Here is an 18,847-nt window from a genome sequence, read left to right on the forward strand (position 1 = left end):
TATAGGCATGTCATGCCCTTCTAAAATCCAAAAAGTGAGAAGCCGACACGGCCAGTCCGCTCCTGCCCGTGCCACCTCCGTGTCGCCGGGTTTGTGCCAGAGCCGCGGTGAACCCTGACGGCCAGCCCCCCTCTCCCAATACTGGTGCCTGTCCGCTGGTGGGTCGAGCGAGCCCCCCTGTGGTGGAGGCAGCTCTAAGCTTTTTAATTTAAATTGTCTCTCTAATTTGAATGAATACACTTTAAATCCATTTACAAGGATCTATTGGAGGGCAAGTCTCATGCCAGCAGCCGCGGTAATTCCAGCTCCAGTAGCGTCCACTAAAGCTGCTGCAGTTAAAAAGCTTTTATAAGGATCGAGCTCGGCTGTCCACCGCAAGGCATCCTACTGCCAGTCCCAGCCCCTATGCCTTGGGGTGCCTCCTGATGCTCTTCACTAAGTATCCCATGGTCCCGAAGCATTTCCTTTGAAAAAATTAAGTGTCTAAACTACAGGTGGTGTAGCTTGCTTAACAGCCGGGATAATCCGCTGACTAGCAGACACTGCTACTAGGCACAAAGTATTTCCTGGGCTAGATGCAGTTAAAAATTTGTAATTAGATACTCTCGTTGGATGCTGAGAAAGCATTCCATAGAGTCTCCTGGCACGCCATATATGATTCTCTTAAAAAGCTTGGGGTAGGGGTCTAGGGGACCCTTTTATAGCCAAAATCACAGCCCTGTATCGTAATACGTCACCTAGGCTGAAGATAAATGGAACTGTAGCACCCTGAGGGCTCGGTTGCTACAGACGTATTGCACCTCACCCAGAGGTGTGATATCTCACTCTCAGGTAAGGATGGAGTGTGGATCAGGACCCGACACCTGCATGCATTACACCACATTGCCGTGGGGCAGGGCGACCAATATGCCCCTGAGATGGGCACGACAGTCCCTGTCCCTGGCTGGAGTGGGGGGAGGGAACACTGAGGAAGGGGAACCCTGTAGTGCAGGAGCAGGGAGGAAGCAGTTCCTGGGTGCATTGAGAAGGGAGTATAAAAGGTGGGCACCATCTTAGTTCAGTGCAGAGAAGTCTGAGCAGAAGTGGCAGGGAGCAGGGGCTCTGCATGAGCTCTGCTCCGGAGGCGGGCCTAGTAACAGAGGCCCAGGCCTGGAAGAGGGAGAAGGAAGGAAGAGGAGCGGAGAAGGCTCCAGGAACGAGGAATGAAGGGATCCCAGGGGTGCGGACGGGCGTGTCGCCACCGCACGCCCGAATCCACCTGCGTGGAGGGGTCAGGCCAAAGGGGGAGACCGGTCCCCGAACTAGTGGAGGCAGGAAACGACCTTCAGCTAGAAACCGGAGGCTCTGACATTTTATGTGGCGCAGCCCCTCGCTACACCCGCTAGGAAGGCACCACATGAGGTCAGGGAAACTGGCGCCAAGTTTACCAAGAGGAGGCCCGAGGCAGCCGGACAGAAGTGTTGGTAAGAAAGGCCAGACAAAAGACACACAAAGGGGGTCCTGTGAAGTGCTCCAAAGTTATCTGGGAGTTGTCTGAGCCCCTCACCTGGTGAGCACAGTACGACGTGGGCAGCCGTTACCTGCAGACGTGGTCTGGATAATAAGAACTGTGAGTAAAGGCCCTGAACTGCATCACTGACTCCGTGTCGTTACTGCTGCTGCCCTGCACCATCACCCCCATCCTCCGCATACACTGCCCTGAGGCTATACTCCTCCCGTGGGGAGTTATGCTACGCTCTGCTGCACCCACAACACCAGCCTCAGCGGTCTGCCCTGTAGCGGCGGTTCACTCTGACCGCAATCCACGGGTGGCGTAGTCGGACATTTAAACATCAAAACCACATAAATAGTTCCGCCACTGGTTTGACCACCCTGAGCCACGGAACCGGGTCGCCGCCACGAAGACTACAACCACCAGCATCCACCAAAAAGGGTCCGGCTCCGGGTGTCCCAAGGCCCAGGGGGTGCGTCAGAACATTTTCATCACCTTTCACAATCACCAATGGGACAAGGCAGGGATGTCCTCTGTCCCCTCTCTTATACATCCTAGTGACGGAGCACCTGCTCTCATCAATTCGCCATAACCCCAATATTAGGTGGATTGAGGTGGGAGGCACCGAGTACAAGTGCTCTCTATTTGCTGATGATGTCCTAGTATATATCACTCAATCACATATATCCATCCATGCTGTTATGGCTGAAATAGATCACTTTGTTACATGGTAAAATTTTAAAATCAATGCAGCGAAGTCTGAGGCCCTCGATGTCTCCCTCCCCAAATCCATATAGGATTCCATCCAGTCCAACTTTCCCTTTGCCTGGCCCTCACAGGGTATCAAATACTTAGGAATTCCTATTCATAGAGACCTCTCCCATCTATGTTATCTTAATTTTGGGCCCTTTATTGAACAACTCCATACAGACCACGGTTGGCAAGTTAGAACTGTAAGATTCACTACGTGAACCACTGGTGTTTTGTGGAAAAGCACATGTACACTGCGTTCCAAATTATTATGCAAAAAGTGTTTAGGAGTGATAAGGGAAGAATTTGTTTGTTTGTCAGTTAAACTCATTGATGGTGATGTGTGTCAGGGCTCTTTATATCACTGTAAGCAATTGCAGACACCTGTGCTAATTAGTTTGGCAGGTGTGTCCAATGAAAGGCAAGACTACTTAAGAAGGCTCTCTCACATTATTAAGCAGCCTACATTTTCTGCCAAAATGGGAAAGAAAAAGGATGTGTCGGCTGCTGAGAAGCAACAAATTGTGGAGTGTTTAGGTCAAGGCATGACTACAATCAACATTGTGCGATGATCAGGATGAAGTGTCTTGGCAATCAAGAAGTATGTAGCTGATTCACAGTACACACGTGTGCGTGCTGATAAGGGCAAATTGAGGACTCTTTCCTACAGGCAATTACGTCAGGTTGAAAGAGCAGCGGCAAAAAAGCCTTGTCATAGCAGCAGACAAGTTTTTGAAGCTGCTTGTGCCTCCAACGTCCCCCGAACAACAAGATGCAGGGTCCTTCAGAGGTTTGCAGCTGTGCATGCGCCATTCTGTCGACCTCCTCTATCCACTTCACACAAGCAGAAACGGCTCCAGTGGGCCAAACATTACATGAAGACTGATTTCAAAACTGTTTTGTTCACGGATGAGTGCCGTGCAGCGCTCGATGGTCCAGATGGATGGAGTGGAGGATGGCTGGTTGATGGACACCCCACGCAAACACGGCTACAGCGCCAACAAGGAGGAGGTGGAGTAATGTTTTGGGCTGGAATCATGGGGAGAGAGATTGTCGGCCCCTTTAGGATCCCTGAAGACGCTAAAGATGAACTCCATAATGTATGTGGATTTTCTCAAACAGCACTTCCTGCCATGGTTCAAGAAGAAGAACCGTGTATTTCACAGCAAGATCATTTTTCTGCATGATAATGCACCATCTCATGCTGCACATAAAACATCTGCATCTCTGGCTGATATGGGCATAAAAGGGGACAAACTTATGGTGTGACCCCCATGCTCCCCTGACCTGTACCCCATTCAGAACCTTTGGAGCATCATTAAAAGGAGTGTCTATGATGGCGGGAGGCAGTTCACATCTAAGCAACAGCTCTGGGAGGGTATTCTGTCCTCATGCAAAACAATTGAAGCAGAAACCATCCAAAACCTGACAAATTCAATGGACGAGAGAGTTCAGAAGCTCCTTTCGAACAAGGGGTCCTATGTGAAAATGTAACATCACCTAGAATAAAGTTTTGAGTTGAAAACTGTTTGATTTCAGTTTCTAACAACCTGCTAATGCTTATAATTTCAAAAATGACCATTTTTTTGGTCTTTATTAAAATGAAAAGGTTGATCGAAAAGTTTGGGGGATCTAAGAGTGTGGCAACGCAGTAGTCATGATTACTTCGAATTCTGACAATATGAGGGTCATGCTGCAGGTAGTGCAGCAAGAAGGCACTTATGTGCTTTGCGCATCTCGGAGCCCCAAAATTATTTTCCGGGCTAGATGCAGCTAAAAATTATTTTTAATTTTAAATCTGGTGAAGCTTTAGTATAGATGGCCTGCTACAAAGCCCAAATTATTTTCCAGTCAAGATACAGATAAACATGATTAGTAATTTGAAAGCTTAAAACGGTTGGTAGGGTGATTTTAACCAATCATCAAGCTTTTACTCTCCCCAGGATGACACAGGGGTAGAAAAGTCGTTTCGGATCCATGATTTGTTCATCTTTATGAACGTGAGTCTGTCTACATTATCAGTGGAGAGCCGCGTGCGCTTATCTGTCAGCACACCACCAGCAGCGCTGAACACACGTTCAGACAGAACGCTGGCTGCGGGGCATGACAAGATCTCCAAGGCGTAAGTGGCTAGCTCCGGCCATTTATCCAGATTGGAAGCCCAAAAAGAGCAAGGGTCCAGTGACACAGTCGTGGCTTCAATGTTTACTTGGAGATACTCCTGTACCATCGTCTCTAGGCGTTGACTATGTGTCAGACTTCTTGTCTCCTGTGGCCTTGCAAAGGATGGGCTAAAAAAGTGGTGAAATGATTCCGCAAAATTGATGTTACCAGCAGATACTGTGGTTCTGTTACGGTTTGAGTGCTGAACACTTGACGGTCCCACGGTTGGCAAGTTGGAACTGTGAGATTCACTACGTGCACCACTGGTATTTTGTGGAAAAGCACATGTAAGATTCTGCAACAGTCTCTGCTGATACTCCTGCATGCGTGCATCCCTTTCTATGGCAGGAATAATTTCTGCAAATTTACTTTTGTACCGGGGATCTAACAGTGTGGCAACCCAGTAGTCAGGATTATTCTCACAATTCGAGGGTCATGTTGCAGGTAGTGCAGCAAGAAGGCACTCATGTGTGTTGCGCATCCAGGAGCACCAAGTCCCTGTTGTGTTGGTGGCGAGGTAACAATCATGCTTCCTTCCTCTGTCCTCTCCCCCCAACCTCGCACAACAGAAATGTGATCAAGGTCTCCCTCATCTGATGAGTCTTCCACCAGTTCGTCCTCCACTTCTTCCTGGGCTCCTGCACCTTCCTCACTAGTTTGGCTGCTACCATGCGCCCTGGTAAAACCATCTCCCCCACCCTCACATGCCTGCCGCCTTGGTGCTGCCGACCGTCTGGACCTTGCAGATGTTAGCCCTTCCGCATACAACTCCTCCTCCTCTACTTCCTCCACCTCCTCTTGTGCCACCACCTGACTCCGAATTCTGTTTAACATGTGCTCCAGCATGTAAATCACCGGAATAGTCATGCTGATAATGGCATCGTCAGCACTAAACATCTTCGTCGCCATTTCAAAACTGTGCAGAAGGGTGCATAGGTCCCTGATCTGAGACCACTCCTCCAGCGTGATTTGCCCCACCTCTGAATCTCGTTGGCCCAGGCTATACGTCAGAACGTATTGCACCAGGGCTTGTCGGTGCTGCCACAGTCGACCGTGCCCTCTGCAGAAGGCCATCTAGTCTGGGATAGTGGGCTAAAAATTGCTGGACAACCAGGTTCAACACGTGAGCCATACAAGGCACGTGTGTGACATTGCCCCGGCGAAGGGCCGCACCCAGGTTTGCAGCATTGTCGCACACGGCCTTCCCTGGTTTCAGGTCCAGTGGAGACAACCATTCATGAAATTGGTTCTCCAGAGCTGACCACAACTCCTCAGCTGTGTGACTCACATTTCCCAGACATTTCAATGTAAAAACCGCCTGATGACGTTGAGCCCTACTGCCAGCATAGTAAGGAGGTGTGCAGGATCCCTTCTGCGCAGTTAGAAAGCTTGTGGCATGACCAGACAGGCTTTGGGTCCAGGTGGAAGACCGAGAGGAGGTTGAGGAGGCAGAAGCAGTGGAGGAACTTTGACATAAAGAGGATTGACGCACAACTCGTGGGGACGGCAAGACTTGGACAGCAGCCCCTTGTCCTGCTGTCACCATAGTTACCCAGTGCCCAGTCAGCGACATGTAACGCCCCTGTCCATGCCTACTCGTCCAAGTGTCTGTGGTGAAATGCACCCTGTCACACACAGAGTTTCTCAAAGAAGCGGTGATGTTATGTGCGACATGCTGGTGGAGCGCAGGCACACCTTTCTTTGAGAAGTAGTGCCGACTGGGCATCTGGTACTGGGGCACTGCGACGGACATAAGGTCTCGAAAATCCTCTGTGTCCACCAGGCGGAAAGGCAGCATTTCTGTAGCCAAGAGCTTGCAGATGGTGAAATTCAACCTCTTAGCTTTCTCATGGCTAGGAGGAAATGGTCTTTTACTTGTCCACATCTGAAGGACCGAGGGCTGGCTATTGTGCTTAGACGGGGTTGATAAGGGTGTCCCCGGCAAACTGTCGGTCTGTGAGGAAGATGCAGGCGGACATGTTAGGTTGCCTTGATCCAAAGGTGGTGCTATCGATGTCGGACAGCGCTCAACACCAGCTGGTGTTACCACCTCCAAAGAAAATGATGACCTGCCAATCACGCTGGCTGTTGCGGGTAAAGAGGTGGCAGGTCTGCGCCCCAAAACAGGTGTGACTGCTGTCCCCCCAGTCACAGAGGATGAAGAGGCCGCGGATGCACAAGATATGGCAGACGGTGGTTGGCCCGGCCGGCTAGGCCGCATTGTAGCACACTGAGCTTCCCACTGCAACTTATGCTTCATGTCCATGTGCCGGTTCATGCATGAAGTACTCAAACTATGTATTTTTTGGCCTCTACTTAGCTTTTGCTGACAAATGTTACAGATAACACGAGTTGGGTCATCTTTATCGATCTGAAAAAATGCCCAGGCTATGCAAGGCTTAGCACCCATGCGACCTGAAGAGCCACCACGACTTGTGGTGAGAGGCAGAGTTGTGTTTGAGGATGCAGTTGTTGACGTGCTTCCAGTACTACGTCTCTGTCCAGGAAGGCGCAACCTGACCTCGTCGTCACTAACATCTTCCTCCACCTCCTCTGCTGACCTCATCTCTTGGCTGACTGTGGGTTGACAGTAAGTGGGATCTCCGACCTCATCATCATCACCCTGTGCGTTATCACACCCGTCGTCCTCAGAGCCAACCTGTTCCTGCCCTGACAAAAAACTAAAGTTGTCGCTCCAATCAGGTATTTGAGTCTTATCATCGTCTTCCTCATTGTCTCCACCAACAGGAGTTACAGTTTGGGAATGAGGGTCTACATTATGGTCAGAACCTTCTGCGTCTGGTCCTGGATCCGACTCATAAAGATTCTGGGCATCAGTGCAGATCATTTCCTCGTCTGGATTCACAGAAGCGCTGGAGTCGACCTCTGATTCCCAGGCTATAGTATGAGTAAACAGCTCTGCAGACTCAACCATCTGTTCTACCTCATACTCAGACGGGCAGCTGGAGATTTGGGAGCTGTGAGGAAGCAAGTGCGATTTGGGTGACACCTTTGAGGACTGGAGTATTTGTGATGTTGAAGTTGATGTGGAGGAGAGCCCACTTAAAGGAGCACTTGATATCCGTTGAAGCACCTGCTGTTTTTGTGCCTCATCTGGAATTTGTAGCGATTGGCGTGGCCGTAAGAAAGGGATCTTATCACATTGTCCGCTAAAAGAAGTAGACATTTTAGTTTGGCTGGAAGATGGTCTTTCTTCTGCAGATGTTACTGTTGCTTTAACACCTACCCCACGGACACAACCTTTTTTCCCCTTCCCAACACGCCTATTCCCCTTTCCACCAGCAGCAGGCCTTTTTCCACTCATTTTGGTGGTTAACTAATTCACAACTCTGGAGTTGTTTGTACAAAAAAACAATGGATGGTAACCGAGCAGAGCTGAGTGGCCAAACTGTGGTATTAGGCCAAAACTATTGGCTGGGTTAGATGCAGAAAAAAATTATTTTGAATTTGCAACCTGATGGAGGTCAGTATAGATGGACTAATACAACAAGTCCCACACACAGCTAGAAGCCCAAATATTTTTTCAGAGGTACTGTAGATGCAGATAAAAATTAGTTTTAATTTGCAACCTGATGGAGGTCAGTATAGATGGACTAATAGAGAAAGTCCGACACACTACTAGAAGGCCAAATATTTTTTCAGAGCTAGATGCAGAAAAAAATTATATTCAGTTTGCAACCTGATGGAGGTCAGTATAGATGGACTAATAGAGAAAGTCCGACACACTACTAGAAGGCCAAATATTTTTTCAGAGCTAGATGCAGAAAAAAATTATATTCAGTTTGCAACCTGATGGAGGTCAGTATAGATGGATTAATAGAACAAGACCCACACACAGCTAGAAGCCCAATATTTTTTCAGAGGTAGATGCAGGAAAAAAATATATTCAGTTTGCAACCTGATGGAGGTCAGTATAGATGGACTAATACAACAAGTCCCACACACAGCTAGAAGCCCAAATATTTTTTCAGAGGTACTGTAGATGCAGATAAAAATTAGTTTTAATTTGCAACCTGATGGAGGTCAGTATAGATGGACTAATAGAGAAAGTCCGACACACTACTAGAAGGCCAAATATTTTTTCAGAGGTAGATGCAGAAAAAAATATATTCAGTTTGCAACCTGATGGAGGTCAGTATAGATGGACTAATAGAGAAAGTCCGACACACTACTAGAAGGCCAAATATTTTTTCAGAGCTAGATGCAGAAAAAAAATATATTCAATTTGCAACCTGATGGAGGTCAGTATAGATGGACTAATAGAGAAAGTCCGACACACTACTAGAAGGCCAAATATTTTTTCAGAGCTAGATGCAGAAAAAAATTATATTCAATTTGCAACCTGATGGAGGTCAGTATAGATGGACTAATAGAGAAAGTCCGACACACTACTAGAAGGCCAAATATTTTTTCAGAGCTAGATGCAGAAAAAAATTATATTCAGTTTGCAACCTGATGGAGGTCAGTATAGATGGACTAATACAACAAGTCCCACACACAGCTAGAAGCCCAAATATTTTTTCAGAGGTACTGTAGATGCAGATAAAAATTTGTTTTAATTTGCAACCTGATGGAGGTCAGTATAGATGGACTAATAGAGAAAGTCTGACACACTACTAGAAGGCCAAATATTTTTTCAGAGCTAGATGCAGAAAAAAATTATATTCAGTTTGCAACCTGATGGAGGTCAGTATAGATGGACTAATAGAGAAAGTCCGACACACTACTAGAAGGCCAAATATTTTTTCAGAGCAAGATGCAGAAAAAAATTATATTCAGTTTGCAACCTGATGGAGGTCAGTATAGATGGACTAATAGAGAAAGTCCGACACACTACTAGAAGGCCAAATATTTTTTCAGAGGTAGATGCAGAAAAAAATATATTCAGTTTGCAACCTGATGGAGGTCAGTATAGATGGACTAATAGAGAAAGTCCGACACACTACTAGAAGGCCAAATATTTTTTCAGAGCTAGATGTAGAAAAAAATTATATTCAGTTTGCAACCTGATGGAGGTCAGTATAGATGGACTAATAGAGAAAGTCCGACACACTACTAGAAGGCCAAATATTTTTTCAGAGCTAGATGCAGAAAAAAATTATATTCAGTTTGCAACCTGATGGAGGTCAGTATAGATGGATTAATAGAACAAGTCCCACACACAGCTAGAAGCCCAATATTTTTTCAGAGGTAGATGCAGGAAAAAAATATATTCAGTTTGCAACCTGATGGAGGTCAGTATAGATGGACTAATACAACAAGTCCCACACACAGCTAGAAGCCCAAATATTTTTTCAGAGGTACTGTAGATGCAGATAAAAATTAGTTTTAATTTGCAACCTGATGGAGGTCAGTATAGATGGACTAATAGAGAAAGTCCGACACACTACTAGAAGGCCAAATATTTTTTCAGAGGTAGATGCAGAAAAAAATATATTCAGTTTGCAACCTGATGGAGGTCAGTATAGATGGACTAATAGAGAAAGTCCGACACACTACTAGAAGGCCAAATATTTTTTCAGAGCTAGATGCAGAAAAAAATTATATTCAGTTTGCAACCTGATGGAGGTCAGTATAGATGGACTAATAGAGAAAGTCCGACACACTACTAGAAGGCCAAATATTTTTTCAGAGCTAGATGCAGAAAAAAATTATATTCAGTTTGCAACCTGATGGAGGTCAGTATAGATGGATTAATAGAACAAGACCCACACACAGCTAGAAGCCCAATATTTTTTCAGAGGTAGATGCAGGAAAAAAATATATTCAGTTTGCAACCTGATGGAGGTCAGTATAGATGGACTAATACAACAAGTCCCACACACAGGTAGAAGCCCTAGAAGCCCAAATATTTTTTCAGAGGTACTGTAGATGCAGATAAAAATTAGTTTTAATTTGCAACCTGATGGAGGTCAGTATAGATGGACTAATAGAATGATGCTATGCCCAAAAGATTTTACTTCACTAGGTGCAGTAAAAAAATTGGTATTCTATACACAGGTGGTATATCTTGCAACACAGATAGGCTACTCCACTGACTAACACACTCTGCAATAGGCCAAAAAGGATTAGCTTTGCTAGATTCAGCCAAATGCTGTGAAAAAAACTTGCACAGCACTGGCACAGACCTGCCTGGCAAAAACTGATAGGAACTCATGTAACCTAGTCCTGAAAAGGACTCCAATTACAATTAGTCTTTACTCCCACAACCTATCTATTTAAGAGCACAGACCTCCCTGATAAAAGTCGTAGGAAATGCTGTAACCTAGTCCTTAAAAGGACTGCAATCACAACTATTCCCTACTCCCAAGCTATCTGTATATTTGTGCGAAAATTGGCTTGAAATTAACAAGGTATAGCGCACACAGCAACAGCGGTGCCGTCTAACACGCAGCTGCAGCAGTGAGAAAATGGTGGCGACGGGGAAAATGGCTTGGTCTTATAGGGCAAGGACATGTGACATACACTGCCAATGACACATGCCCTTGCTTGTGTGAAAAAAAGCACTTCGCTCCGTGTGTGCGCTGCTGATAGGCTGACAGATTGCACCTCCCCACTGCAAATGCGGGAAAGAGAAAAAAAAATGGAGATCTTCATTGTTCCTGCAGAGATCCTGCCCCTCCCCCCACCCCGCTGTACACTCAAACTGCGTATTAACATTAATTTTCATCATTACTGAGAAAAAATCCAGTTATGATTTTGGTGCACGAACAGTTATTGAACATAACCTCGAACAGCCAAATTTTTCTCAAATTGTTCGTGTTCGCCGAACGGCTCGAACACCGCCCAAAACAGCTCGAATTTGAGATTGGCGAACAGTTCGAGTAGAACAATGCTCATCTCTAATTATAACATCATGCGGCAGAGAGTTCCATAGTCTCACTGCTCTTACAGTAAAGAATCCGCGTCTGTGATTATAATTAAACCTTCTTTCCTCCAGAAGTAGAAGATGCCCCCTTGTCCCCGTCTCAGGCCTCAGACTAAAAAGATCAGTAGAAAGGTCTTTGTACTGTCCCCTCGTATACTTGTACATAGTAATAAGATCACCCCTAATCCTTCGTTTTTCCAATCTAAATAACCCCAAGTGTAATAACCTGTGTTGGTATTGCAGACCCCCCCAGTCCTCTAATAACATTGGTCGTTCTTCTCTGCACCCGCTCTAGTTCAGCTATGTCTTTCTTATACACCGGAGACCAGAACTGTACACAGTATTCTAAGTGTGGTCGCATTAGTGACTTGTATAGAGGTAAAATAATATTCTCCTCATGAGCATCTATGCCTCTTTTAATGCATCCCATTATTTTATTTTCCTTTGCAGCAGCTGCCTGACACTGACCACCAAATGTGAGCTTGTCGTCCACCGATACACCCAGGTCTTTTTCAGTGACAGTTTTGCCGGAGTGTTTTACAATTAAGCATATAATTATACATTTTATTTCCTCTGCCCAAGTGCATTACCTTACATTTATCCCCATTAAAGCTTATTTGCCATTTATCAGCCCAAGCTTCTAGTTTACATAGATCCTCCTGTAATATAAAATTGTCCTCCTCTGTATTGATTACCCTGCAGAGTTTAGTGTCATCTGCAAATATTGAAATACTACTCTGTATGCCCCCAAAAGGTCATTAATAAATATGTTAAAAAGAAGCAGGCCCAATACTGACCCCTGTGGTACCCCACTGTTAACTGTGACCCAGTCTGAATGCGTTCCATTAATAACCTCCCTTTGTTTCCTATCATTGAGCCAGTTCTTAACCCACATACATATATTTTCCCCTATCGCCAATGTTCTCATTTTATGTATCGACCTTTTGTGTGGAACTGTATCAAAAGCTTTTGAAAAGTGCATATACACAACATCTACTGCATTTCCTTGGTTCAGTCCGGAACTTTCCTCCTCATAAAAGCTGATCAGATTAGTTTGACAGGAACGGTCCCTCGTAAACCCATGTTGATATTGGGTCATGAGGTTATTCTTCTTCAGATACTCTAGTATAGCATCTCTTAGGAAACCCTCCAGGATTTTACCCACAGTAGAGGTTAAGCTTACTGGCATATAATTTCCACGTTTGGTTTTTGTCCCCTTTTTGAATATTAGCACCACATTTGCTATACACCAGTCCTGTGGTACAGACCCTGTTATTATGGAATCTTTATAGATTAAAAATAATGGTCTATCTATGACGTTACCTAATTCCTGCAGTAGTCGCAGATGTGTCCCATCCGGGCCTGGGTATTTGTCACCTTTAGTGATTTTTAGACGCCGCCGTACTTCCTGCTGGGTTAAGCAAGTGACATTTAATGGAGAATTTTTGTTATCACTGATCATGATTTCTGTCATGCGATTTTCTTGTGTAAATACTGTTTAAAAAAAAACATTTAGCATATTGGCTTTTTCCTCATCCACCATTTCACCCAGACTATTTTTAAGGGGGCCAAAACTATCATTTTTTAGTTTTTTACCATTTATGTAGTTAAAGAATATTTTGGGATTATTTTTACTTTCTCTGGCAATGAGTCTCTCTGATTCAATCTTTGCTGCCTTGATTTTGTTTTTACAGAATTTATTTAATTTTCTGTATTTATTTAATGCCTCATCACTACCTACTTGCTTTAGTTCTCTAAATGCTTTCTTTTTGTCACTTATTGCGCCCCTTACAGCTCTATTTAGCCATAGTGGTTTCCTCCTATTTCAAGCATGTTTATTCCCATAGGGTATATATTGTGCACAGGTCCTATTCAGGATGCTAATAAATGTCTCCCATTTGTTTTGTGTAGTTTTATGTCTCAGGATATCGTCTCAGTTTTTTGCACTAAGATCATCTCTCAACCGTTGGAAATTTGCCTTCCTGAAGATTAGTGTCCTTGTAACCCCTCTACTACACATCTTATTAAAGGATACATGAAAACTTATATTATTTTGTGATCACTATTATCCAAGTGACCACCAACTCGTATATTTGATATGCGGTCTGGCCTGTTGGTTAATATTAGGTCTTGCAGTGCCCACCTTCTTGTTGGGTCCTGAACCAGTTGTGAAAGGTAATTGTCTCTCATAGTTGTCAAAAATCTATTACCTTTGCATGAACTACAGGTTTCTGTTCCCGAATGTATTTCAGGGTAGTTAAAGTCCACCATAATAATGACTTCTCCTTGAGCCGCTGCTTCATCTATTTGCTTTATAAGGATATTCTCCGCTGCTTCCATTATTTTTGGAGACTTATAACAAACCCATATCAGTAATTTATTATTTTTCCCCCTCCCCTTATCTCCACCCACAGGGACTCTACATTTTCATCAGATTCACAAATATTCTCACACAAGATCGATTTTAAGGATGATTTTACATATAAACACATCCCCCCCTCGCTTGTTTGTACGGTCATTTCTGAACAGACTGTAGCCCTGTAAATTAACTGCCTAGTCATGGCTCACGTCCAGCCAGTCAGATATCCCCACCATGTCATAATTATTTTCTAACAAAATTAATTCTAATTCCTCCATTTTGTTGGTGAGGCTTCTGTCATTAGTGTACCTGCATTTTATGTATCTCTCTGTACTACTATTCCTTCTTACTGTATTGACTGTTCTAATTCCACCTCCAATTTCTTTATTTGTGCCAGGTCATTATCTGCACTATTCTCCCCACCTATAAAATGAATACACTCCCCCCAATCCCTAGTTTAAACACTCCTCCAACCTTCTAGCCATTTTCTCCCCCAGCACAGCTGCACCCTCCCCATTGAGGTGCTGCCTGTCCCTAGCGTAGTAATAGAGGATAAGGCTGTGCTCAACCAATAATAATTCTGGTGCTCAGGAAAAAGACGTCTAATATATACTATACTATCCTGGCACACAAATTAGGAAGACAAGGAGATAATATGCAAAAGGAAGATCCTTTAATTAATTTGATCCAAACAAAATCCGACGATCATTTCAATCATAACATGATTTTCATCGTGGATGAGGATCTATACAGAAACAATTTTTATAACAAAATTGTAAATACATAATTTCATGATACAACGAGTAAACAGTTAGGAAGAGACACTGTAGTGCTGTCATACATGTATATGTATTATAAAGCAAAAGAAAAAGAAAATAGTGTATAAGGAGAGTTTAAGTTAAAAATATACAACGTATACCTCAGATATATCGTGTTCAGGAAAGCTAAAATGGAGCTCAATAGGATGACCTGTGTTTGAGTCCTATAATTAGAGGATAAAGATTTGCAGTGATCACTTCAATCATATTCAAAATTTTTATAATAAAGTGATAATAGGTAGTCACCTGTTAGCCCAGAAGGGGAGCCTGATAGGGCTCTAATTCATTAGAGGAAAAAATGTTTTCAGAACTCTATAAGACATATAAACATACATATATATTTTTCTCATGCAATTTGTCATAGGGAGTGAAGAGAACGACAGTATAATGGGAGAACCCAGGAAAATCAAACCTGTGCATATGAACGGTTCTGTTTAGACAGGATCAGTGTTCCATTACTTTCAGCATAGGGTATGCAGTAGATACAGGGCTAAAAAAAGGGGGGGGGATAGTGGTCTGCATTAGTAAATACAAATGCTGTGTCCACGTGTATCAGGTGAGGGGGATGCTCATGCCTACCTTTCGTGTGCCATGTCTCGGGTATGCGTGCCGCCACACAGTCAGGTGTATCGCCATAACTGCGGAATGCGGTTAAATACGTTCTCCAAATTAGGAGAGGAAATGGAGGAAGTGCATGACTTCCGGTTTCCGGTGTGTGAGACGCAAGCGTGTAACGCAAAACCGGTGCATGCGTAATACCATTGTGAGTGAAGTCTATAGGGAATCGCAGGGAAATAGTGACAGGGTGCCCCCAGATGGTGGTAACTTGTGTGGGACCCAGATAAATTCAATTCTATAACGGAAAGGAGACACAAATTAATAAGCCGTACAATAATTGGAAAGAAATACGTAGAGAATGGATTACAATGATATATTATCAAGCCCGCCTGGAGGTCAAAACACGTCACACCATTAAATTGCTATATCATATTCCCTATTAAAGCCCATTGGCTCCAGGGTTTGTAGGGAATGGATCCAAAATGCCTCTCTTTGGCGCAGTCTCAGAATTCTGTTCCCCCCTCTTCTTCCAGGTGGTACCTGTTCCAAAACTTGGAAGCGTAACTGAGAGATGTTATGTCCCATAGTCACAAAATGATGGGGGATGGGGAGAACAGTCTGTTTGCACCGAATAGTGGATTTGTGTTTAGAGATGCAGTCTTGGATATGCTGGGTGGTCTCCCCAACATATCAGAGTCCGCAAAGACATTTAATTAAATATACCACAAATGACGTGTCACAGGTAAAATATCCTTGTACGGGATATAATTTACCTGTGTGTGTATGTGAAAAATGTGTGCCCTTAATAATATGAGAACATTGAAGGCAATGGAGACATGGAAAAGTTTCCTTTCATATAGTGGTTAGGCGAGTTTGTCTTGGTGTATTGGAGAAAGAACCTATATCAGCCTGAACTAAAATGTTCCTCAAATTTCAGGCTCTTTTATTACAGATTAATGGTGGTAAATCAAATTTTGGTATAGACGGGTATGCTTGTTTTAGTAGGGGCCAATGTTTGCGTATGGTGCTACATATCAAAGTCTGATAGGGATGGTAGGTGTTGACAAAGGGAATGCGAGCTGGTTTAGGATGTTTAACAGTCCTAGTCATTAGTGACGGCATGCTAAGGGAGTGTGGATAGCCATGTTCTATAAATCGTTGGGACATTTCCCTAGTCTCTTGATCAGAAACTATTCTGGCCACCCGCATTTGCTGGGATTTGGGTAGTGACAGCTTGACGTGTTTAGGGTGTGCACTGGAGTAGTGTAAAAGACTGTTTTTGTCAGTTGATTTTCTGTAGAGGTCTGTGGAAACATTTCCTAAGACATCCAGTCAGACAACTGTGTCCAAGAAGCTAGTCTCACTCTCACTGGTATGTAGAGTGAATGTGAGATTGTTAGACATCCTATTCTGGTCAGAAAAAAAGGCATTCATTGATGTTGCATCTCCCTGCCACACTAGGAAAATGTTGTCTGTATAACTTTTCCATGTTATCACATGAGCTCTAAAGGCATGGTGCGCACAGACGAATATCTCCTCAAAGTGTGACATAAATATGTTCGCATAGGGTGGTGCGACGTTGGAACCCATCGCCGTACCCCTTCATTGGAGATAAAATTGGTCACCAAATAGAAAAAAATTCTGTTCTAAAACAATTTGGAGAGCGTCGAGACAGAATGTTTTTTGCTTTGAATTCAATGAGTCACATTTATCAAGAAACCAGGAAACTGCTGTGAGTCCCTGGTGGTGGTCAATACTCGTGTATAAACTATTGACGTTCAACGTCACAAGAATGCAATGGTCTGGTGGAAAGACCAATTGTTTAATTTGAGCCAAAAAGTCGTTTGTGTTCTTATTATAGGATGGTATGGATGGTATTTAAGGACTCAGAATTTTTTCTAGTGTGACCGCCAATGGTGACAATATGGATTCTGTCGAGGCCACTATAGGGCGTCCTGGTGGCCTCCACAGATTTTTGTGCACTTTGGGCAGTGTATAGAACACTGGAGAAATTGGGTACTATTTTATTAAAAACTCCGCGAGTTTAGTATCTATTGAGCCCAATGAAAGGTGTCTGTCAACGAGTGCCTTAATTAAAGTTTGGATGGACGCTGTGGGATTATTAGGAATGGCGGAATAGGTGTTAGCATCAGATAGCTGTGATTTGATTTCATTCACATAATAAGTCTTATCCAATATCACCAATGAACCACCTTTATCGGCAGGTTTTATAATAATGTTTTTATTAGACTGGAGGGATTTAATGGCCTGTGATTCCACCTTACTTAGATTATGTTTGAGGGGTAGATCATCCTTCGAGATAGAGGACATGATATCCTTGGCTTCCGCTGAGACTAAACCAATATACAGTACAGACCAAGAGTTTGGACACACCTTCTCATTTAAAGATTTTTCTGTATTTTCATGACTATGAAAATTGTACATTCACACTGAAGGCATCAAAACTATGAATTAACACATGTGGGATTATATACTTAACAAAAAAGTGTGAAACAACTGAAAATATGTCTTATATTCTAGGTTCTTCAAAGTAGCCACATTTTGCTTTGATGACTGCTTTGCACACTCTTAGCATTCTCTTGATGAGCTTCAAGAGGTAGTCACCGGAAATGATTTTCACTTCACAGGTGTGCCCTGTCAGGTTTAGTAAGTAGAATTTCTTGCCTTATAAATGAGGTTGGGACCATCAGTTGTGTTGTGCAGAAGTCTGGTGGATACACAGCTGATAGTCCTACTGAATAGACTGTTAGAATTTGTATTATGGCAAGAAAAGAGCAGCTAAGTAAAGAAAAACGAGTGGCCATCATTACTTTAAGAAATGAAGGTCAGTCAATGTGAAAAATTGGGAAAACTTTGAAAGTGTCCCCAAGTGCAGTTGCAAAAACCATCAAGCGCTACAAAGAAACTGGCTCACATGAGGACCGCCCCAGGAAAGGAAGACCAAGAGTCACCTCTGCTTCTGAGGATAAGTTTATCCGAGTCACCAGCCTCAGAAATCGCAGGTTAACAGCAGCTCAGATTAGAGACCATGTCAATGCCACACAGAGTTCTAGCAGTAGACACATCTCTTCAACAACTGTTAAGAGGAGACTTTGTGCAGCAGGCCTTCATGGTAAAATAGCTGCTAGGAAACCACTGCTAAGGACAGGCAACAAGCAGAAGAGACTTGTTTGGGCTAAAGAACACAAGGAATGGACATTAGACCAGTGGAAATCTGTGCTTTGGTCTGATGAGTCCAAATTTGAGATCTTTGGTTCCAACCACTGTGTCTTTGTGCGACGCAGAAAAGGTGAACGGAGGGACTCTACATGCCTGGTTCCCACCGTGAAGCATGGAGGAGGAGGTGTGATGGTGTGGGGGTGGTTTGCTGGTGACACTGTTGGGGATTTATTCAAAATTGAAGGCATACTGAACCAGCATGGCTACCACAGCATCTTGCAGCAGCATGCTATTCCATCCAGTTTGCGTTTAGTTGGACCATCATTTATTTTTCAACAGGACAATGACCCCAAACACACCTCCAGGCTGTGTAAGGGCTAATTGACCAAGAAGGAGAGTGATGGGGTGCTATGCCATATGACCTGGCCTCCACAGTCACCAGACCTGAACCCAATCGAGATGGTTTGGGGTGAGCTGGACCGCAGAGTGAAGGCAAAAGGGCCAACAAGTGCTAAGCATCTCTGGGAACTCCTTCAAGATTGTTGGAAGACCATTTCCGTTGACTTCCTCTTGAAGCTCATCAAGAGAATGCCAAGAATGTGCAAAGCAGTCATCAAAGCAAAATGTGGCTACTTTGA

Source organism: Phyllobates terribilis, unplaced genomic scaffold (genome assembly GCF_046119375.1).
Source record: "Phyllobates terribilis strain yellow unplaced genomic scaffold, ASM4611937v1 Scaffold_4__5_contigs__length_816908805, whole genome shotgun sequence".
NCBI lineage: Eukaryota > Metazoa > Chordata > Amphibia > Anura > Dendrobatidae > Phyllobates > Phyllobates terribilis.